The sequence below is a fragment of the Sciurus vulgaris genome, assembly GCF_902686455.1.
Source record: "Sciurus vulgaris genome assembly, chromosome: 8".
Lineage (NCBI taxonomy): Eukaryota > Metazoa > Chordata > Mammalia > Rodentia > Sciuridae > Sciurus > Sciurus vulgaris.
In genome coordinates this window covers 140,435,951-140,460,269 of record NC_136468.1, presented here as the reverse complement: position 1 = coordinate 140,460,269, position 24,319 = coordinate 140,435,951, and the positions used below count along the sequence as shown (strand labels likewise).

Sequence of the window (24,319 nt, the reverse complement as noted above, 5' to 3'; positions counted from 1 at the left end):
TCATGGATCCCTGGTGTTCGGTTTGTCCCTGTGTCTGTGTGTATTTGTGACACCGGGGACTGTAGAGGGGACTCAGAGGAGATGGGGAGAGGTTGGGCCCAGGCACGCGGTTACAAGCGGAGGTGAGGAGGCGGTCCCGTGTCCTGTGCCCAGCGGGCAGATTTCAGCTGACCAGAGCAAATTGTAGATTTCTAAACGGCCAGAAAGACGGTTCCTGAACGCTGTCACCACCAAGGAAGGATAATCATACGAGGCGGTGGGTTTGCTCGTGGCCCTGACGTGACGATCACACGGGGCGTCCACGCCTGGAAGAGCACCTGGGACCCCTCAGGACGCACAGCCACCGTGTGTCAGTTACAGCAAAAATCCAAACAGGAACAGGGAGTTTGGTGAATGGTAAAGGCCACTCCCCTGTCCCTATGGCTCCTGCCGCCTGTCTGTACCTCAGGTCCCTGGGGTTAGAAAGAGTCAGTGGCTCCCCAGTACCCTAGGAGGGGAGGGATGGGGGCTCCGTGCACCCCAGCTCTGGCTCCCCACAGCACCTCCCGTGCTGCCACAAAAATGTCACAATCCAAGGGACACGTGGCCACTTCTGGGGGGTCCTCAGGCGGAGACCCCCCAGGGAGTAAAAGGGGTGTGTGTGTCAGTCACGTGCTCTGGGGACGCTCCTCACTCTAAGACTCTGCGAGTGTCCCAAACTCAAGCCTGCCAATAGTGACTCTGCCAGGGACAGAGACGAGGGCTGCTTGTGGGGGTGGAGCGGCCAGTGGTCACCTTTAACTGTCCCATCTAACTTTCCAGCTTCGGATCCCGACTTGGCCGTTTCCCCGCTGGCTGCCCAGGGGGCCTGTCATTGAGCGTGTCCGTGCCTCAGTTTCCCTTTGTATAACATGGTCCTGACTCGTACAGGCACTAGCTTTGGGGGTCAGGATGGGCCTTTGGTGACAAGATGCCTGGGGTGTGTTCCCTGTGGTAAGAGCGTGATAAACCTCAATTATCATCACCCTTCTGTTTAAATTTCAGCTTAGATTCCTCTACTGCCCGCTCTGCTTCCAGCCCTCTAGCTGGTCCTGGGCGGGTCCTCCCCTCCTGTTCTGGGACCGCCTGCCTCGCTGAGCAGCTGGGAGCAGCCATGTCCCGCCCTCCCGGCCCCATGCTGCCCTTGGAGGAGAGAAGCCTGGTCAGCCAGGGGAGTGGGGCTGAGTCACCAGGGTGCTGAGCCCAGAGGCCCAGCGGATGTGGGTAAAGGGCCCTTAAGCCCTGGCACCCCAGATGGTGACCAGCCTTGCTGGTTTGCCTGGGACTTTCCTGATTTTCACACCCAAATCTCCATGTCCCGGGAGCCTGCTGCGTTCCAGGCTCCACAGAGGACCCGGCGCAGGACTGAGATACTTCTGGGAAATGGCCCAGGGACCACAGGACCCAGGAGGGGCTTGGCAGATGTGGCCTGGACCTCCGCAGGGGCTGCTCAGTGCAGCTGGCGCTGCCAGCCAGCCAGGGTGTGTTGGGGCTGGTCTCCCAAGGCCAGGAAGGGGCTTGGGCCGTTTCTCTTCCTACAGTCCTCCAGATGTCGCCTGCCCTGAAATCCCAGCGGAGACTTCGAGCATCCAGGTTTGTTCAGACCCTGCCCTCGGTCTGGGCTGCCCTTCCACCCCTTCTGATCATGATTTTTTAAAAGAAATCCCTAATTCCTCAAGAGCCAGCTCACACGCCACCTCCCTTTCCCTGAGCTGCCCACGGCCCCTCTCAGGTCACATTAGCCCTTCCCTGTGGGGCTCCAGGGGCGCTGGGGGATCCTCCGTGGGTGGCTGGGAGGCTGTGGCCAGTTCCTCGGCTACCCTAACGCCCGCCTGGACCGCGGAGAGCGAACGGAGCCCCTCCTTGGGCCTCCCGGATCGCATGTTTAAAGTCCTTTGAACGTTTCCTGGGACAGAGAACACGGCCCATAAACATGCCCCACAGTAACAGTAGGAAAGAGCAAATTACGGTGACAATGACTAGGTCTTCCCTCTTCCCTGCCTGGGAATCAGGCCGACCGGTCTCCAACCCGCTCTCCACACGTTTGATGATTGAATATCAAACCACACGAGGTTCCACACCTTTGATCCTCCAGCCTCAGGGGCCAGAGGGTGTTCTGGCAGATGACAGGCGCTATTCTCGAGTTCTTACAACCCGCCTGGCAGCGTCCCAGGCACCCCACGGTTGTGCTGTCTTCCCGAACCTGGGAGACGGTCCCGCCTGCTGTGGCTCCACCCACACAGGGCTGACCACGTGCCACGCTCGGTGGGAAAGACCCTCCAGCAGTGGCTTTCAGCGTGGGTGACGCTGTCCCTCAGGGGACACTCGGCAATGCCGGGGGATACTTTTGGGGGTCCCAGCTGAGACACTGGGTGGGTGGAGCCTCGAGATGCTGCTGAATGCCCTAGAGTCCAGGTAGGGTGACCACTCTCCACGTCATGTCCTTTCATCCTTCCAAAGGCCCAGGGACGTAGGGGTCCAAGAGGGAGACAGGCCGAGAGGGGCAGGCAGATGCCCAGGGGAGGCGGGAGGGCAGCTGGCTGGTGAGATGCCAAGCCTGTGCCCGTGGCGCCTGCTCTGGGCGTGCAGAGGGGAGAGCCCCCCGGGGCAGGCAGAGGGGTGGCTGTCCCGCTCAGCTGCAGGCCGCCCTGCCTGAGGGCCACTGGAGGGCTGGGTGAGAGCAGAGTGGCCTGGTCAGCGCCCAGAGCAGCCCAGGGGGATTTTCCGGGCCAGCCTGAGCAGCCAGCAGATGGGAATCTGAGCAGAATTTAATATCTGGCCATCTGCGGCCAGCAGTCCCCAAACACGGCCGGCAGCCCCTGTGGGTAGGCCTCACGGGTGGCCCAGGAGGACTGGGCTGCAGAGGGGAGGGCGTCTCAGGGACCCTGGACACACACCAGCCCACACAGGGTCCCCTCCCCAGGACCAGCAGCTCCGATGGACCTGGGACCATTGGCGGCCACGACTATGAGACCGTCCTTCTCTGTCACATACCTGCTCCTGGGTTCCCCCAGGACACCGAGGGTTAGTGACCAGGACAGATGATTTCTCTGCTCCCAACACCAAGCAGAAGCCCCAACGCCAAGAGGGACGTGGCGGGGGCTTCAGGCCTCCAGCCGCGCCAAGCGGAGGTGGTGAGGGGAGGGTCCTCCTCACCCGTGCTCAGCCTGCCCTAAGCGTTCCTGGGACTCTGTCCCTTTTCCCTCTTGTCACCTGCCAGCCAGGGGCCTGCTCCTCCCGGGTCTGCTGTGAGTAGAGAGCTACCTTCACTCCTTGAACCCCGAGAAGACCCAGCGAGTCACAGATCATCCTCCTGAAGCGTGGCTCTGATAAGAAGGGGACTGCCATTAACCAAGGATTTATATCGAGCCCTGGCACCGTGCCTACCTGTCACTCTGAGTCCTTATGACCACTCTGTGAGCTGCTGACCTGATCCCAAATTTCTGAAGCTCAGAGAGGTTAAGTCCTTTTCCCAAGGTCACAGAGCAAATGTGTTCTCCCAGGGTTTTCCAACAAGTTGAGAATCGCTGCAGAAGGGGCTGGAGAAGGGTGTGTGGTAGACCCCCGGATTCATCCATGTCCCCAGGGGTTCTCAGCAAGCTGTCTTTGACAAGAGACCAGAGTGGCTCCTAACCAGTCTTGCATCCGCCTGCCTCTCCGATGCTGGGGACACTCTGTTCCTGAGGTGGTTAAAAGTCACGCTCATTGTTGGGCTGCTGGTTAACATCGTGGACTCGTTTGGTCTAAGTTTCCTTTAAAATAGGGTCATGACCCACTTTGCACGTATTTCCTGGCTGGGAAGGTCTCTCCCTCTTGAACTTGCACCTTCCAAGGCTTTACCTTATTCGGAAGCCTCGGAACTTTCTTGGAACAGCCTTGGAATTGACCACTGGATCTGCTAAATGTGCCAAGCCTGCACCAGGCCCGAGGAACCCAAGCACGGAGTTACCCGATTTCTACGGGGCATCTTCCCCACTCCGAGCAGAGCAAGTCATCAGCAAGCGTGGCTGCGGTGGGGCCCTTGGCAGGCTCTGTCGCACCCCCGTGAGGCTGGGTCAGCATCCCTTCTGTCAGGGGTCAGGAGATTGCGGCTGAGGGTCTTCCCATCCGAGGGTGGCAGAGGTGGGACAGGGAACCAGGCCTGGCTGGGGCATGAGGCCCTGTTCCTTCCGGGAATGACTTCTGTTCATATCTGGAAGGCTGCCCTGCCCTGCCCGGTCAGGGTCAGAACGGGGACAGGCCTGTCCTTTGTCTCCTGGGGTTCGATACAGTGCTTTCCTCCTTGGGGGGCTGGGCAGGGGCTCAGGGCGGTTTCTCCCAATGGAGTTGGCACCGTTTTCATGACTAACCCACCCAGGCAGTGCTGGCCACAATGGCCAGGGGCCCTCCCGTCTCCAATGAGACCAGGTCAGACAAGCTAAGGAATTTTGCTCCCCTGAGCAGGACGCCCAGTCTGCCCTGGACGAGGAAATTGCATTACTGAATTACGGCTTGTTTGCAAGGTTCCCCGACCGGCCAGGACGCTGGCTTCCTGACCCCATTAACCAGAGTCGCAACTGTCCAAGCTCAGGGCAGCCCAGACGGTCTCTGGCTGCATCCCAAAGACAGTGGCCCGACCTTTGTGGAAGGAGACGCCAAAGATAAGGACAGAGTTCAGGTTCTAGCAGCGCCTTCCGGTCCCCGGGCGAGTTACCTGACCTCTCTGGGCCAGTTCTCCCACCTAGAAAATAGGACGGGCATCTGGTAATCGGAACGGGGCAGGCTGAGTTTTTCCCATCTTCCTTTTTTCTTTTCTGTTCTTCCTCCTTGCCATCCATTTTCTTTTCCTCTGGGTGTTCTCTGTTTTTTTTTTTTTTTTACGGAGGAAACCAGTTTTTTCTGTGCTGGCTCATCCCCGTTCCCCTCTTTCCAGCCAAGAGGTGGTTAATGCTTAGCCTCGCAGAGTCTGCTTCCCATGAAATGGGCTGGTGCCTGCTGAGCATTTCACCTGGTACCCGGTTCTGGAGGGGACACGACTGTCCCTTAGGGGGGACAACCTCCAACTCGCTCCCCTCCCTCCTGCCTTCCGATATTCACACTGGGATCCCCCGTGACCCCCTGGCCTTCCAGCGTGAGTGGCTGTGACTTGCTTCTCAGGAAGAGAAGATGGCATAAGTATGAGACGTCGCTTCTGAGACCAGGTGACAAAAAGACAGCGGCTTCTGTCTTCTCATCTTCTCTTGCCCTTGTGCTCTCGAAGCCCTTGCCTGGGGGGGAGAAGAGGCTGCCTCTCTGAGCTGCCTCCCCGGGGAGGCCCTCGTGGCCAGCAGCTGATGTCTCTGGCCACAGCCAGCGAGACCCTGAGGCTGCCAAGAGCCACCCAGCAAGCTTGGAGCAGAAGGCTGGCTGCTGTGTCCTCAGGGCTGGGAAGGACAGTGTCCTGCGAGCTCCAGCCCCCTCCGAGATACTTCCTAGTTTTTCCATGAACTGCTGTCCTGCCAACTGCCCAGCACCCCTCACGAGTCAAGCGCTCTCGCTGGGTTAAACCCATTTGTTTCTTTTTTTAAAAAAGTGAGGGTTTCCATTTTGCGTACGTGAAAGTCAAAGTCAGAGGGCCTGTACAGCTGCCCAGAGGACATGGCGGAGCCAGCACCCAGAGGGACACGGGCTGGCCTCTAAGCCTCTGCTGTCTGACAGGTGGGGAGACCGGGCCTTCTAAGAAATGGCCACCAAATAGCCCTTTGTCACTCCAGAGAGTACCCTTGGCCTGAAGCAGGGTGGTGGACGCCACCAGTGTTGTCTAGCCCAAGGGTCACCCAAAGCTGAGGCCATTTTGGGGGGAACCAAGATAAGTGGGTTTGTGGCATCTTTACAGAGGCTGGGAGACCCACCAGGTAGGCCTGTGTGGTGGTCACCCTCTTGGACCTGAGCTCAGAGGCCCTGGCCGCGTGGGCTTCCGGCCGTGGGTCCCTGGAAGCCCCTGGGGGAGGGGCCCCAGCCGTGTGGCTGAGGAGCCGAGGCCCCACGGCAGCCCCTTCCCGGGATCTCATGCGAGCCGAGGCCACAGCTGTGACCTCACCCCTCCTGCCCGGCCCTGCTTCCCCGTGACGGACGGCACACTCATGTTCGCTGCTGCTGCAGAGGCCATGAACTGGGCTAATTGTCTCCAAATATCAGATTGCAAGGTTTCGTGGCTGATTACAGGGACATTAGGATGGGAAGTGGCAAGGTCCTGCTATTGTGATCATTAATGACCGTCCCCGGGGACACCATCTGCCCGGATGGGCTCAGAGGCCTCTGCACCGTGCGGTCACCCGTCAGGCTCAGCCGCCCTCCAGGCCCCCGGCCACAGGAAGGACATGCCTCCCGGAAGAAGCAGGGGAAACTTCCCCAAGGCGACGTCCAGTCCCCCATTATCTTGCGGGGACGGTGTGACAGAAAGGAGTCTAAGGGTGCTCTCCCAGGCCACAGAGGAGGCGGACGCCTGCCAGACCAGAGCGAGGTCGACGGTCATCACATCCCGATAGGCCAGTGGCTTCTGCAGACCTCGCGAGACTAAAGCACCGGCTCTCTGGGGAAGGCACCTGACCACTCCCACTTCACAGACGAGGAAACCGAGGCTCAGAGGGGACGTCACACAGCCAGACCCCACGCACTGACTCCAGAACGCATCCTCGTGACCAGGGCTCAGAGAGGCCCTCCAGGGGCTGCGTACAGCCAGATGGGCTTGTATGTCCAGTTTTGGAATCTTCAGGGTTGGTTCGCAAAACTCCCTATTACTCTACAGCTGGTCCGGTTTTAGTTCACGTCCGGGTAGCCCCTCCATAGTCCCCCGACCCCAAGTTATTCCAGGGTCTTCTGGCTTCCCTTTCTGACGTCTCACCTCCCTGGGCTGGATGCAGGCAGGAGGGGAGGGTGGAGATAAGGAAGCAGGGCTCAGTGAGTCCCTCCTACAAATGAGTGCTTTTGGGTATATGATCTCATTTAATCCTTAAAAACGCCTACGTGTTAGGCGTGATTATTGCCGTAATAAAGCGACAAAGAAGAAACTGAGGGTCAGAGAGGTATCTGATCTGCCCAAAGTCACATAGTGTATTCAAGAGGTGGGGGCCAGGAGCGACCTGACCTCAGAGTCTGTTTTCCTTGTGACAGGTGACCTCAGGAAGCTCACTCTGCTATTGTGCCACATCTATTTCTGGCTGAGCCTTTTCCCCTGGGATGTACATTGTTAACCATTTGATCAGGTGTGGCAACTACCTGGCATGGGTGCCCACGCCGCTCTTCCCATACCCCTGGCAGACATTACTAATGGATCACAGCACACTCACTCCATGAACCCGGATCTGTTCCCAACACTGGGACCCAGGCAGTCACACCCTCTGAGATGGAAACCAGGACACACGTCCATCCTGATGGTCGTCTTGAGACAAGGCATCTTGATCCCCTGGTCTAGTTGACCTGATCAAGGTCATCTTGATCCCCTGGTCTAGTTGAGGGCCTTCCAAAAACAAGGAGGCTGAGATGGCCAAGGACAAACCCCACCCAAAGTTTGGCCTCCCTCCAAACATGACCGGTCCCGGCAGCTGACCTGATCTGCCTGGGATTGAGCGTTTTCTCACCAGGGTCCTCCCTGCCCCTCTGGTCTTCTCTAACTCCGTCCCAGCTACAGTGACTTCAGATCCCTGACCTGTTCGTTGTCTGCATCCCTCACTGAAACAGAAGCTCCAAGAAGGCAAGACCCATCATGTGTAACTCTTCGATTCTGAGAACAAAGCCCAGGATATAGTAAGTGCTCTATAAAGACTCATTAAGTGAATTTATGATGGTGAATTTCACCGAGGCGATTGGAAAAGAGAGACTCTCGCCACTGGAGTTGATAAGCTGGTATCACACGTCAGCCTGAGATTGAAGACAGCACAGAAGAAAGCTGATCCAAGAGGAGAACAGAGAAAGGTCCCCGGTGTCAATGATCTCCTGGATCCAGCTGTGCCTGAAGCCAGAGCTAGAACCACTGTAGGAAGTGACTGCTTTCTTGATTAGTCTACTATGCATAGTGGATTGTGTTGAGTGCTGGCTAATACTTTAGCAAATAAAAATCTATAGGCCCTGCCTTCATGTCCAAAGGAGAAACAAGACAGCATATAGGTGAACCAGCGAACCAAAGCCATCATGATAAGCTACAATAAGGGCTATGAGGACAGAGAGAGTCTGGCAGGGGGACTTATTTCAGTTAACTGTTCAGGAACATTTGCTCTGACTTCAGTCTTCGACTTACGGTCAAGAAAGAACACTCGCCTCCCCCACGTCCCCTGTGTGAGGCAGGGGTGGTGCAGGCAGAGGGACCAGTGTGTGCAAAGGCCCTGAGGTCGGAACCACCTGGGGGGCCAGAATCCCCATGCGCACTGAATCGGGGGCCACGTGACTCGAGATGAGGCTGGGCAGGTGGACCTTAGCCCGCCACTCAGACGGGAACCTGGAGATCAAGGCTGGGCATCGAGACTCTCTCCGGCATGCTCAGAGACGCTACGGCAGGCTCTGGAACAAGGGAATGGCAGTCACTTGTCCGAGTGAGATGAGAGGATGGGGAGAGGGTGAAGGGAGAGGAAGGGAGACGCCCGGGGCCTGCCAGGGTTTCAGGGGAGACCAGGCGGAGGACTGGATTGGCGTGGCAGGAAAGTGGCAGGGGCGAGGCCCGCGGCCGGCGGTGCTGGAGGCTCAGGGGCCGTCTGCAGCGACTCTCTAGGCTGCTCCCTGCGGCCCCGAGATCCCTGTCCCTCCACCTGGCTTCCCGACGTCCCTTTCCTGCTTTTCTCCCTGAGTTTGAGGGTCTCCTACCTCCTAATTGCCCTGGTTCCAGTTCTCTCTTGTTTTTGTCAAACACCAATTTTAAAAATGAGTCATCATTAACTTCAATTATAATTAGGCTCATTTCCCCCGTTCCCCCCCCCCCCTTCAAAACTCTAGGGGAGAAAAAAAATCATATTTTTGGCATCCTTTTTTTTTTTTTTATCTCTATAGCCAGAATAAATACTATTGATGACCCAACTGACCTCAGGGTCCCTAACTCTGGGGGCATTGATCACTGAGCCGGATCTCCAGGCCCGAGCACTCAGCTGCCCAAAGTGATCAGCTCAGGCATGAGCCCGGCAAAGACTGAATGATCTGGGGACACAAATCCACGGCTCATTCCAGGGGGAACAGCTGGCCCGGCTAAGGGTCACCCTTGGGAAGTAATCCCAGGCACTGGTAATGCAGCAGCCCCAACGACAAGGAGAGACAGGCATTTTGAAGGGGTTCACATCCTTTAGTCAATCCACAAACAGCTACTGGGTGGCAAAGTTTCCTTTGGGAGGAAAGATGGCTGGCAGGCTCTGGGTTGGAACCGCTGGTGGCTACTGCTTGCACTCTGTGGAATTCAGAGCAAGCGGCCTCACCTCCCTCTGCCTCAGTTTCTCCATTTGTGAAGCAAACACCTTCCCTCCAGGTCTGTTCGCAGAATGGAAACAGGTAATGTAGGAACCCTTGTCTGGCCAAGGGTAATGGAAGGTTCTTTGGGGACATGCACCTGACACAGAGAAGGACACAGAGAAGGCTCAGATACCATCCCCAACCTGAGTTGTCAGAGTCAGTGAGAAATAGGAAATAAAATGGCCTTCTATCATTAAGGAGCCTCCAGCACAAAGAGAACAGATCACGAGGTTCCACTTTCTGGATTCAAGAGGAAGAAAGTCATCGGCCACAGGGGCAGCACTCAGAATTCCGGTTACCCAGCCAGGCGCTGTGGCGCAGGCCTGCGATTCCGGTGATGGGAGGCTGAGGCAGGAGGATTGCAAGTGAGGCCCTCAGCAACTCGGCGAGACCCTGTCTCTAAATAGAAGGTAAAAAAGGGCCGGGGCGGTGGCTCAGTGGATAAGCCCCTCTGGGTTCAATCCCTGGTACCAAAAAAGAAACCAGAAAACTGGCGCTGTGGGTGAGCTCTGGATGGGGGTCACAAGGTGGCAGGGTGCCGGAGAAACGCCCTGCATCCTGACCAGGCAGCAGAGACGCAGGATCAAGCATGTGCCTGAAGATCAATGCGCTTGGCCGGGTCTCAGATTTGCCTCGATTGGGAACGAGACTCTTGAGTGACGTCTGAGGGCGGAGCTCGGGACTATGGCTACTCGGCCCGGACCCCAGCCTTTCCATGTTCGCCCTCTTAGGAAAACCACCTTCTAGACTGTGGCTCTCAAAATTGGCACCTGGGGCAGCTGCCTGGACGTCACATGGGGCATGAAGAAAGGCAGACTCCTGGGCCCTGTCCTCCACCTACTCACAGGGGGCCCCGAGTCGGCTCCCGGAGACATCATGGCTCCATCTGCTTGAGAAAGGTGAACTGGCACCTGACTTTTCTCTCTGGTTGCCAGTTCTCTTACTTTCAAGTGGAAATAATGTCATCTGATTCAAAAGGTTCCTCTGGGAAAGGCTGGAGATAAAATAGTTTCTGATCCCTGCCATGCCTCACCCTAGTGGTGTGGTCACTGGGCCACTTAGAACCTCAGTTTCCTCATCGGTAGGGTGGGCTGTTAGATGCCTAACTTGATGGAGCTGTTGGATACACTTACAGATAAATGCTGGCTGGATTCGTGACCCTGAGCCAGGACGTAGCTGGGGAGGACTAGGGAAGAGGGAGGGTACGGGGAAGATCAGGACATGTGGCATTTGAGGATGATCCGAAAGGCCATTTCCTTGAAACCATTTTTAAAGGAAGGAAGAAAGAGGGACATGAGGGATGAGGTTATGGAAGCAGCAAGGGACCTGGCTGCTGACTGCTGGACCTGCATCCCTGGGAGAGACCCCTGAGCTGGCGGAGAGAGTGCACACCACCCTGCACAGCGCCAATGTCAGTCTTCATTTACTGGGGATCACGGATTCCTCTGGGAATATGCAGAAAGCTACAGAATTTTTCCCCAGGAAATTTCCCCGATGCATATAACTCTTGCCACTTTCGAGGGCTCACAGACACTGAAATCTCATCCAAAGGCCCCTGGTTTAGAGCCCCAATTTTGGGGGGAAGTTACCAGGGATTAAACCCAGGGGTGCTTAACCACTGAGCCACACCGCCAACCCTCTTTATGTTTTGTTTTGAGACAGGGTCTTGCTCAGTTGCTGAGGCTGGCTCTGAGCTCGCAATCCTCCTGCCTCAGCCTCCCAAGTTGCCGGGATGCTGGGCGTGCGCCACAGTGCCTGGCAAAGAGCCCTAATCTGGAGGCCACAACTAGAGTCCAGGTTTCTGAGGCTCATCCTTCTTTCCTCCACTGTCTCAGAGCACTCAGGAAGTTAAGTCTGCCCTCGGGGTTTACTTCACATCCTGTGAAATGGGGGTAGCCAGCCCATAGGTCAAGAGAGGGTGAAGCAGACTCCTAAGAAGGGGGCTAAGGTCGGTGCCTCCCATGGGAAACTCCCGCCCCCACTCTACTCATCTCCACCCATCCATCCATCCATCCATCCAAATATCCACTCCCTTACCTATCCACCCACCCACCCACTCACACATCCATCCAGCCATCCATGCTTTCTGCTTGCTTGCTTCCTTCCTTCCTTCCCTCCCTCCATTATCTATCTCTCCAATTATCCACTCACCACTTATTAATCTACCCATCCATCTGTTCTTCCTTCCTTTTCTCTATCCATCTATCTGGCAGACCATCCACCCACCCACCCACCCATCCACCAGTCCATCCATCCACCCATCCATCCACCCACCCATCCACCCATCCACCCATCCATCCACCACTCCATCCATCCATCCACCCACCCATCCACCAGTCCATCCACTCATCCATCTATCCACCCACCCATCCACCAGTCCATCCACTCATCCATCCATCCACCCACCCATCCACCAGTCCATCCATCCACCCAACCATCCACCCACCCATCCACCAGTCCATCCATCCACCCAACCATCCACCCACCCATCCACCAGTCCATCCATCCACCCACCCATCCACCCATCCATCCACCCATCCATCCACCAGTCCATCCATCCAACCATCCACCCATCCACTCATCCACTCACCCATCCATCCACCCACCCATCCACCAGTCCATCCACTCATCCATCCATCCACCCACCCATCCACCAGTCCATCCACCAGTCCATCCACTCATCCATCCATCCACCAGTCCATCCACTCATCCATCCATCCACCCACCCATCCACCAGTCCATCCATTCATCCATCCATCCACCCACCCATCCACCAGTCCATCCACCCATCCGTCCATCCATCCCTTTATCCTTCCTTCATCCATCGTTCCTCCTTCTGTTCTTTCAGAAGCCAGTGGTGATCCCCGACGCCATGCCCAGCACTGAGCCAGCTCAGGGCTGCGGAGATGAGGAGGAGACCAGCAGCCTCGCCCTCCCTCAGCCCCCCATGCAGGACGCGGAGCCCAGATCTACCTGCTAATGCTGTGAACGTGCAGGGAGCCCTGTGCCCGCTCACAGGCAGCCCAGGGAAGGGCATCCAGAGGAGCTGCTGCCTCAGGTGAGTAGCGTCGTGGGGGTGAACGGGTGCTCGCTAGGACAGGGAAAGGAAGTAGCATTCTGGGAGGGACAGGTGTGTGCAAAGGCCCAAGGAAGACAGCAACTCTTGTTCTAGGACTGCACATTCGGCCTGGCCAGAGCAGAAGGCAGAGGACCCATAGGGTGAGGCCAGCCGGGAGGCCATGCTGTGGGGGATTCTTAATAGGACCCCAAGGCACGAACTACTGGTGCTCCTGGGAGGGGGAAGCTAGTTGGGAAACAGGGCCACACCAGACCTCCCCTCATTATAATCAAAAACCCTTCCAAGGAAACAGAACTTCTAACCTGACTCTTCTCTCGTTTTCTCCAAACCTGGAGGTGCCTGGGTTCTGGCAGAAAAACAGGCCCGAGGCCATGATTAAGCGCCTGCGATACACTTGGTTATGTGTGCAATTTAGATTTAATAAGAGGGCTCCCGGGCCGAGGGATGAAATACAAGGCGCTTGTTCACAGGTGAGATCTGATCTCTCTTTAATTAGATGGCAGCTTCGTGAGGCTTCGGGGACTGGGGAAAGGGCTTCTGCGTTAGACGATGACTTTTCCAGCAGGGTTTAGCTGCATCCCTCGTAGGATATCTTCAGAATTAACAAAGGAATAAAAAAAAAAAAAAAACAACCCAGGGACAGCCTCGATTGGTGGGAACTAGCAAGACTGGCCCAACTTCATATAGTTTATGCAAAATCAAGTGTGGAAGGCATCGGATTGAAAGAAGGTCTGAATGGATTCATGGAAGGTCAAGTGCGAAGCAATGAGTCACCTTCAGGTTGGTGGAAGAGACCGCAGATGGTGGCATCTCAGGAATGAAAGGGGAGAACTGACGGGTTCATTTAAATCCAACCGGGGCCCCTGGGCAGGACACAGAAGGGATGGCCATGTTAGGGATGGCCATGTTGGGGGCCGCCATATTGGAAGGAGTCCCAACGGGGAGCTAATTCATGGTTGGCCGCCATGGATGGAAGCCAGGCTTGGAGACAGTTAGGGTACTGGCTTAACTACCTCTCATTCTGTAGCCACTGGGGAAAAGGCAGTATTTGACCCCAAACTGGGCCTCTGGTGGGTTTGCCCATGACATCTGTCCCCATCCCTTTCTCCCAGTGACTGGAATCCCAAACCAGAAATGTTCAACCGCAACAATCTCCATTTTCCCCTTCTCACTACTTCTGGGCCTGAGAGAATCAGTAGGATTCATGTCATCTCAAGACACAGGAAGGACAAAGCCAAGAATTATAGAAAAGGGAACAGAATAAGGAGAGAAAAGTAATAAAAAATAATAATAGAAAACCATCTTGAGGTTTCAGTCTATAATTGACTGAGCTGAGCGAGTTCCAGACACATCTAACAAAAATCAATGTCAGGAAATTTCAGAGATAAGGAAGAAAAAAAAAAAAAATTGAAGCCAAACAAACTAAAAAAAAAAAAAAAGACCCAAAAAACTCTAAACCGCAACTCACTACCACGCGGGTGTTTTTTCCAGGGCTTTCTGCAGATTTCCAATGCTCAGTACCAAAGGCCAAAGATGGAAGTTGGCAAATGTCTACGGGCGTTTTAGAAAAGAAGATGCCACATGATGAATCAGCAGGAGAAAGTAGGATCAGTCTCTTCAGCTGAAAAGCCACAGTGGACTCTGTCTTCACACCCAGCATGGCGGCCACCACAGGGGACAAGGATTCTTAAACACCTTCGATTCTGTGTGCTGACGAGGACAGGGAACAAGAGGCTCCCTCCCGCGTATGCGGGTGGCGGGAAGGTAAAAGGGAGCGACCAGGCTGGGAAACTGGTCAGCAGCTTCTTCCAGCACGCACCCTCTGCATGGTCCAGCAGGGTCATCCCTACCTACCTGCCCAGGGAGATGGAGCCAACGTCCTCACAAAGACCTGCAGGACAGCGACCATCCCAGACCGGGAAACCACCCGGGTGCCCATCACCAGGAAAACGGGTAAACTGTAGGATGTTGACGCTATCAGACAGCGTCAGACGGAAACAGATTTCTAAAAAGGAGTGATTGACCCGAGATGGGTCCCAAGATGGCCAGCCCTGGGTGCGAATCCTGACTGGCACTGCCCTTTGCTCCCTCTGTGATCTCAGGGGACATCACTATTTCTCCGAGACTCTGTTTCTCCTTGTTGAAATGGAGATCATGATGGTAGCTGTCTCACAGAGTCCATGTAAGGACAAGAAGTCATTGTTATTATCGTTCGGTCTGCCTGGGTTCGAATCCCAGTGACGCCACTCACTTTCGGGTGACTCTGGAAAGTTCTAGAACCTTCTTTCTCAGTGGTGGGGTTGACTGTTTTCATCCCCCCGGGGTTTCCTACATGGTAACTAACTCCCATAGGACGGTCAAGGACAGGTGAAGCTGAATCACGCTCTTATCATAACCCTGGTTGCATCTGGGGGGTAGAGGCATGGCTGGAGAGGGGCGCGGGAGGAACATTCTGGGGCAATGGAAATGTTTTATCTCGTGACCTGGTTGATGGTTTTATGAGTAAATAAATTCTCAATTTTCTTTTGAGCTGTACAATTAGATTTCTGCATTGTGCTGAAGGTTTATGATAGCCCAGTGAGTACTTTCGTGCACAAATACACACACACACACACACACACACACACACACACACACACACACACACGAAGCACATGAAGAAACAGCAGCTGCATCTATGGACCTGAGTAACAGATCCCATCCAAGAATTCTCTCCACTTTAATTACCTCTCACAACTAAGGTGCCTTCCACGGGCTAGAAATGCATTTTCAGATAAAGACTCAAACTCAAAAGAATGCTCATGGACTGGGGAGACAGCTCAGTTGGTAGAGAGCTTGCCTCACAAGCACAAGGCCCTGGGTTCAATCCCCAGCACCATAAAAACAAAACAAAACCAATGATAATACTAAAAAAAAAAACCCCAAATGCAAGCCCCATTGATCAAATGATAAATCAAAATAAATAACCCAAATATGAGATCATAGGTTTAGTAACTGACAGAACAACGGAACTAGAAAGACAAGAAAATAAATCTGCATTGTTTTTGAATATTGGTCACCAATAATGCAAATGTAAAAATAATTAAATAGAGATCTATTCAATAAAACTATTGTTCATACTGATATTTGAATTTCAGGCCTGCAGAATACAATGAATGAGACTGGGAAACTGAGGAAAGGAGAGAAGAAATAAAATCTTAAGGAAATAAGCAGATACAGAAAAGAAGAATGTACAGGAGGGTCATGGAGTTTTTGACCAGACGAGAGAAGAAATGATCTAAATTATCAACAATAGACGACTATAAGACAGAATATCAGAAGAATATCTTCTTCCTCATTTGAATTTTTCTATTTGGGGGTATTTGAGACTCAAGGAAGTCTTTTCACCTCTTTGAACCTCAGACTCTTCATCTGTAAAACAGGGCCATTCATTTCAACCCAATAGAGTCATTTGCATTTATTCACCCAACACGTGTTTACTGAGCACCTACTCAGAGCTGGACCCTGTGCTAGGTGCTGAGGACACAGGATGAACACACCCGGGCCCTGTGATCATGAGGCTGATGTTCTACAGTGTCAGAGGCTAATAGTGCTGGGGAGAAAACTAGGACAAGGGATAGGCAGAGGGGACAGGGAAGCTGGGTGGCCAGTGAATCCTCCTCAAGGAGGGGACACTTCATCAGAGACCCCCGAGAGGTGGGGGAATGAGGCTTGTGCAAACCTGGGGCAAGAGGTTTCCAGGCAGAAGGAACAGCCAGTGCAAAATCCCTGAGGCACGCGTGTGCTCTGGGTGGGGCGGAGAGCACAGAGCGAGAGGGGAGGGAGAAGACCCCAAGGTCTCAGGTGGGGACTTTGGACTTTATTCTGAGGTTGCTGGAGAGCCATGGAAGGCTTTGAGCAGAGGAGTGAGGTCATCTGAGTTCCTCTTTGTGGGGGATTAAGGGGAGGACCACAGTAAGGATAGAGAGGACTAGCGGGGTCCAGGGCAGACAGAGCTTAGTGGATAAGGCTTGGACCCCCTGCATCCAGGAGAGAGTGGACATCTTTTTGTTCCGAGGCATGGGGAAGGGGAGGCACCTTGGATCCTGACTTGGTGCCCTGTCTTCCTAACCGTGCTCCCAGGGGCTCTGGCTGTTTGGGGCTGTGGTCTGACTCTGCACAACTCCTCAGGGGGAAGTGGGCTCAGGGGTCTGTACCAAGTCCTCACCCGGTGTCTGAGGACCCTTCTGCAGGCAGAGGGTCAGGACACCTCTTCCCTCCTCACCAGGAAAGGGGTCAATGCCCCACCCAGGAGCGGGGCTGGCAGGGGCCTTCCCCGGGGTCTTGGTAAGAAGAGAATCCTTTTCTCGGGAATCTTTCCTGGGGATGATCCGCCTGCCCTGCCAGCTGCTCCTTGGAGATCAGCTGCTCCGAGCTCAGACTTCTTTCCCTGAGACCCTCCCACTCGCTCACCGGCTCCGTCATCTCATGAGGGTCCCCAAGGGTTCAACTCCACCGTGGGTCCCGAGATGGCCAGCCCTGGGTGTGAATCCTGACCGGCACTGCCCTTTTCTCCCTCTGTGATCTCAGGGGACATCACTATTTCTCCGTGACTCTGTTTCTCCTTGTTGAAATGGAGATCATGATGGTAGCTGTCTCACAGAGTCCATGTAAGGACAAGAAGTCATTGTTATTATCGTTCGGTCTGCCTGGGTTCGAATCCCAGTGACGCCACTCACTTTCGGGTGACTCTGGAAAGTTCTAGAACCTTCTTTCTCAGTGGTGGGGTTGACTGTTTTCATCCCCCGGAGTTTCCTACATGGTAACTAACTCCCAATGCGACGGTAGCCAGAACTTCCGCCTACAGGAGGTGATTAAGTCATAAGGTCGCTGCCTTCCTGCGAGGGATCCGCGACCTTATAAAAGAGGTTGAAGGGAGCCGCCTGGCCCTTCTGCTGGGAGTCCCAGCAAGAAGGCGGCCTCTGTGAAACAGGAGCAGCCCTCACCTGACTCGGAATCCGCTGTGGCCTTGATCTTGGACTTCGCAGCCTCCAGAACTGTAATAAATTCCCGTTAGTTTTGCCATCTTCACTCTGCCGCCCCCTAGCTGCAGGCCTCAGACGCGTCCTTTTGCCTCTCTGGGTTTCGGTTTCCTCATCTGTGAAACAGGGTGAGGATAATGGCTCCTGCCTGGTTGGGTCTTTGGAGGATTAAATGAGCTCCTTCTAGACCACCCCGTGCCTCCTAGGGACAGGGCCCGATGTCAGTCATGGGGGTCAGCTGTGAACAGGACAGGAATGGCCTGGCTTATGCCGGGGACCCTCACAAAATCCATATTCCACAACTAGGACCAGTCAGTCACAACTCAGTGGCCATGTTGGTTCTGTTTTGTCTGTTCCCAACAAGACAAAGACCCAAAGACTGGGCTGACCTTTAAGGTCTCTGGCCTCAGTTTCTCCAGGCCAGTGAGACGCTTGCTGGGGAAGGTCTGGGGGACTCTGAAGAAGGGAAGCTGGACACCGTGCAAGTGAGACACCTGCACAGACCCCTCCCCATCTGGGGAGGACACAGCTCTTTCCTGCTCCCTGGGAACCCGTGGCCTCTGAGACGGCCCTGAGCCTGCAGGGCCGTGTTTATTGAACTTTGCAGGAGAGAGGGCTTCTCTGAGGCTGTTCCGGGTCAGGGAATCTCCAAGTTTGCTTTCAGAACAAATAACGAATCCACGAGAGGGGCTCTGACAGGGCTGAGTGTATGAACTTGAGTGAAAGGGGTCCTGAGAACTTCTGGCAAAACCTCTTGGGTTTTTCCTGGGAAAATGTGAGGATGAGGGAAGATCTACTGAGGGATGGCCAGGCCTTGGTCACTGATGAGTGACAGAGGACTGCGCTCTGGGGGAGATGCATACACCCAGCAGAAGCAGCCAGGCCTCTCTCTGTTTCAAGGACTGATCATAAAATATGCTTCTACCTCTGTGGTCTTATTTGGGTTTTCTGACAATCTATGAGGCAGGCAAGATAGGCATATTTTCCCCATAATGTCAGTGAGGAAACCAAGACACAGAGAGGTTGAGTAACTGCTCCAGGTCACACAGCTAAGTAACTGACAGTTGATTAGAGCCAGATTAAGTACTATGATTACTAACCATGAGGATTCTAAATACATAGGTGACCCCAGCCTGGAAGGAGAATGTCATCGTGGTAGACCATAAACATGGTGACATGCTATGTGACTCCTTCCTCTAAGGGTGGGAGCCTGTTTCCTCACCCCTTGAATCTGAGCTGGTCAGGTCACTGGCTTTGAGCAATAGAATGCCACACAGGTGACATCTCCCAGTTCACGGTGTAAGACTCAGGAGTCCTCATAACGGTTCTCTTGCTCTTAAAGTCCATTACATGTACAGATTCTGACTAGCCTGCTGGAGGAGGAGGGGAGAGCTGGAGCAGACAGGATCCATCTGAGGTCAGAGCCTTCTAGATCAGCCAGCCTATGGCCACCCTGGTAGCTGGCCACAGGTACATGTGCAAGGTTATCTGAGATCAGATATACCAATCATCTAACCCAACTCCAACTGCCAACTTGCAGAATTGAACTTAAATAACTTAACATAATACACATTTACATTTGGGGATAGATAGATTGTTACGCAGCAAGAGCTGACTGATACATTACAAGGACTGGTTCAAGGAACCATCCTTAACCCGACACTTGTCAGACTTGAAGCCTCCATACAGGCGGGACTTCCTCTCTCAGGAAAACAGAGCCTCAGTACATTTGTCTCCTTTTCCTCTGGGGGAACCACCCAACCTGCTTCCGAAGTTGAGACCATGGATCCTCCTGCCCCATGAACAGCAGCTTAGCCGTGTGCCTGGTGTCTACCCACTAGATGAAGCAGCACCCTCCACCCTAGTTATGACAACCAAAAATGTGTCCAGATGTTACCCAGTGCGCCTTGGGGGACAAAGTTGTGTCTGGTTGAAAAGCCGCTCACATAACCCCCTCTGAGCTCAGGAAGCAGGGCAGAATTTCCTCCCTAACTGAGGACGGCAAAGGTGGCAAGAGACGGCTAAAAATAACACAGCCAACCGAGGATCATAAATCACCGGGAGGGAGCTCTCTGGCCCGGAGGGTGCCATCTGCATCCAAGCCAGGGGTTGAGGCGCCAGTGAGCTGGCCCGGAGGGGACTCAGAGCAGGAAGGAGAGCCGGGGAGAGACAGGGTGGGAGGGAGGGCGGGTGGAGGGCTGAGACCGGAAGGGACTCTGAGAGGAGCATCTGTGTGGCCGTGATTTACCAGGAAGTGTCCTCAGGAAAAGTGGAAGAGAGACGGTGGGGACTCCGTGTGGCCAGATTTTATCTGATTTTATACAAAAAACTAGAAGTTGGGATTGAAACATCCATCTCGACGGCTAACCTCGGACAGCAAGCCCGGCCAGACCCGACGTCGTCCTCCAAAGGGACTGTCCTCACCTGAGAGCAGTTCCTCTGGGACCACTGGGTCCTTGGGTGAGGGGTGGGGACAAGCGGGTGGCTGGGCCAACGTGAGCTCACATGGGACCCTTGCCTGTTGGGTCCCTGACTTTAGAAGCACCAGTGGCTTCCTCTCTCCCATTGCTTCCTCTCGCCTCCCGGCTTTGGCCAAAACTTTGCCCGTGGTGGACTTTCCTAAAGACACCGTGGCCATTCACACCTCCGTCTCTGCCCCTGTGGTCCCACCTGCCTGGACTGCCCTTCCTGGCTCTCCTTCCCTCTAGCTCTGCAGCTGAAGTCCACGGGGAACGTCTCTGGACGTAGGCAGAGCGAGGGGCCCAGCCAGGCTGTCCGTGCCATTGCCTTCGCCTGTGGGTTACTTGATTGACAGCCTGCTTCCGCACGCCCGGGGCGCTTGTGCTGTTCCCCTGGGTGCCTGTGGCTGGTTGGGGAGACCGGCCGACACTGAAGATGGAGCCAGCTGCACCTCCCTGGGGGACCGAAGCCCCCGGGGCTCACAGCGCCCCCTCAAGGGTGAGAAAGGCAGAGTGGAGGTGGAGCCGAGGACATTTGTCCTCTCCAAATGTCACCAAGACTCAGAGGGGGGCTCCCAGCAGACAACTGGCATTAGATCACTGGTAATGTCGGTGCCAGGCCCAGACCCCACCCAGAGCCACGGTGAGTTAACATTGAAAATGAACCCTGTCCTTCCTCTAGGACCAGTGTCCAGAGCGCAGTCTCCAGGGGACGCTGCACAGCAACCAAGCTCTGCTTTGGAAGCCCCTCATCTTTTCATCCGCCGGAGCCTCAGGAGAGGGCTGGGTCCCTCTCCAGCTCCGAGAGTCCCTGTTCTAGTGGCAGGATCACTTTTCCGATTGCTCTCTGCCCACCCCAAGCTGCATGGCCTCCAGGCCTCCCGCGGACGCTGTCCCACCCTCTGGTGCCCACCTGGGTATTTTCCTTTAACCTGGTTCACACTCTGCCCTGGATCACCAGGGTGGAGAGAGCACCAGGGCACAGTCTGGGTGGAACACCCTCCCTTCAGACACAACGACTGGCCCTTCCCCGCCCTGACCTCGCACCTGGCTCTGTGGCTGCTGTGTCCCCTCTGAAGCTCCTCCTCTTCCTCCTCAGGAGCTGGCCATTCTCAGGGCATGGCTGTCCCTGCTCTCCTGGAGGCCTGGCCTCCTTGGGCTCCTGGAGGCCTGGCAGGCCTGATTCTTGGTCTTGTGAGCCCTCCCCCAAGCTCCAAGCTGTGAGAAAGAGCCAGATGTGTCCCTGGGGCCCTGTCACCTGGCCCAGTTGTTCCAAGATCCACGGCTGTAGATGAGGCTTCCGGGCTGAGGGTTGGGGGAAGGGAGTAGAGGTGTCTTGGCCCACTCGCCTTGGGCTTGTCTGCCTGTTACAGGCTTCTGGTTCTGAATGGTCCAGGAAGGTTCTAGAAATCTGTATTTTCAACAGGTGCACCATTGAATTTGGCCATTGGGAAAGTTGGGTGACGGTGAAGGTCAGTTCTGAGAAGGGGCCTCTGGTGGAGCAGACCCTGGGAACTGGCCCAGGCGGTTAGCTGGACAGACTGGGAAGTCTAAGGAGAGGTGGGGAGAGGGGTGGGTCTAGCTGACGGACGGACGGACAGACAGGGAGCAGTCTGCTTGTTTCTCTGATTCTTCACCCAACTTGTGATTCTATCCTTGTCTGGTGGTATGTTTTTTATTACTGTGAGCCCCCACTGGAGTGTCAGCCTTGGGAGGCAGGGGCTGTGTCCTGGCGTTTACTCCCACGCCCCAGGCCTAGTATGGTGCCTGGAACAAGGAAGGGGCTTAATAGGTATTTGTGGAATAAATGAATAAATCAAATAGCAGATGCCTGAGAGGATGGACAGGCAGACAGGCCAATAGGAAGGCAGGAGGAGAGATGAATAGACCAATAGACAGAGGGATAGAGAGGTGGGTGGGTAGGTACCAGAGTCGGCCCTGCAGGTAGACTTCTGGCCAAGCCCCTGTCCTCTCTCTCCACGGTAGAGGCCACCTATACTCCTACTGACCTGTTCCAGCTCCTTATTCCCCTCTGGAAGCCTGGCTGCTCCCCTGCCCACCTGCAGGTTAAGAAATTTTGCTCACAGGAGGAAAAAAAATATGCTGCTTGGGGGTCATGCCAGTCAAGGGCCAGGATGGAGGCATCCCAGGCAGAAATCAAAGCTGCAGGCCCAAAGCTGAGGGTGTGCTGGGGACTGGGCCCTGTTTTAGTCACTGGGGCCCCAAGGAGACCACATGCCCCTGCTTCCCAGGCTCCAGAGGGGAGGTCAGAAAATTTTCAAAAGTACAAAGAATAAAACACTGTCCCTCATATTCCCTACTCCACCTTGGTGAACACTTCGGCAAGTTTCTTTCAGCCCTTGTCCAAGACAAATACTTTTTAAAATTGCATCATTCATATATGTATACATATTCCTCTAACACAAATCTAGCATTTATTGAGGACCGACCATTTGCCAAGATGTGTTTATATGGTTTTTATACAAATTACATCATTCTTACAACCACTGAATGATTTAGGCATTATTAGCTCCAGATTACAGATGAGGAAACCGAGGCCAGAAGAAGTAAAGTAACTTGCCTTGGGGCCTGGATTGGAGACAGGCAGTTTGAGGTTAGAATCCACATTCGACTACCATGCTGCAAAAAATGAGCATATGAAAGATAAAGCAAAAGTCCTCTTTAACTCCCAGCTCCAAACCCAGTGCCCTACATCCCTCCTCAGCAATGGGATACCAAGGGCCAGGCTAAGGGGGCAGCTGTCCCTGCATACAGGCACTAAAAGCCTGGTCTGTCTGTAGAAAAGTTTCCAACAATAATGACTCCGGCTTAAGTCAGCCTGACTTTTCTTATCACTATGCCCTGGCTATTCTAAATAATGTCAAAAGTTAAAAAATTCCTTATTGCTAATTAGCATCCGCATATCAGTCTTTGGCTTTTTGGGTTTGGCTCTAGGGAAGAATAGAGTTACTTTAGATTAGGTAGAGGGGCATATAGGGAGGGGAAGGGGCAAGGGAGAAGGACAGACAGTGGAGTGAAACAGAATTATTACCTCAGGTACACGTGTGACTGTGTGACCCATGTGATCCTGCGACATGTACAATCAGAAAAATGAGAGATTATACTCCCTTTATGTATGATTTATCAAAATGCATAAATGCATTCTACTGTCATGTTTAATTAATTACAACAAATAAAAATTTTTTTTTTAAAGTTAAAAATTCCTGAGGATGAATTTTAAGTTCTAAACCATTGCTGCATTGCTATTAAGTTTTACTAATAAGATCTAAATCGACACACTCTTATAACACATTCTTTTATGAATACTACTTTACACGGATGCCAATTCAAAGACCCACCTCCCCAGGTCTACCCCCAGTCCCTGACATAACCAGATAGATTCCCCTACACATGATCATTTTGAAAGTTTGAAAGTTAATAACATTTTGGAATTGCTCAAAGTCACTGAAGGCTCAATTTGTCTTCAATCTCTGGATACTCTATCTTCCTATGTTTAAACAGTTGATTCAAAATAAATAGTGATTACAGACACAAAGAAACCACACTAGAGTTATTTCTATCACTCCTTACCATCACCCAGAGTGGTGTTTAAAATTCATTTGTGTTTAAAATTTAAAACGGAGAAGCACAGCATGAGCCACGAGGCGTACTACTTTCTTGGCATTCATTAAGCTTCAATTTTTGGTTCCTCCATGATCTGTTTTGCTGAATTTAAATACATCTTTAACGCTGAAATGCGTTCTTTAAAAATGATTGGTTTAAATCCAAAAAAACCCCATGAAAATAATACTTATTATTACTGTATTATTACTGAAAATATTTTGTCACATTAAAAAAAATGATCTGCTGCAGGTGACACAAATATCCACCCATGTCACTGCTTTCCAGGGGGAGTGGATGCTGAGAATTTCTTAAGTGTCTTTCCAACTTTGGTCTCTGCTGATGTATATGCATATATATGTCAATAAAGTATATATGGAATTATTTTGCATTAGGTGCCAATGTTAACCTGTGCATCAATATAATTAGGATTTCACTGTCTTCTCTAAGCTTCTTTTCTTGCTCTGCAGAACAGGTTTGCGATTTGGTCCTTGCGAATGCTCATAGAACTAGTTCTTTCTTTTAAATTGTCGGGTCCGTGGTAGAAACGTTTTACTGATTCACTGCTGACGAGCATCAGGCTGAGTCCAGCTCTTTGCTGCTACGAACGCCATACCCTGGGCTGGCGTTTCTCTGCCCGTGGGAAGTCAGACGCTGCACAGTGTATGGTTTAG

At 53.5% G+C, this 24,319-nt stretch overlaps 1 protein-coding gene across 1 annotated transcript in view; it reads right to left on the bottom strand.

Annotated features, from left to right (window-relative positions):
- The window catches only part of NOS1 (nitric oxide synthase 1), a gene marked incomplete at its 3' end in the record, with an annotated part of 179,815 nt that overhangs the window by 138,947 nt on the left and 16,549 nt on the right, over window positions 1-24,319 (bottom strand). The window lies entirely within an intron of this gene.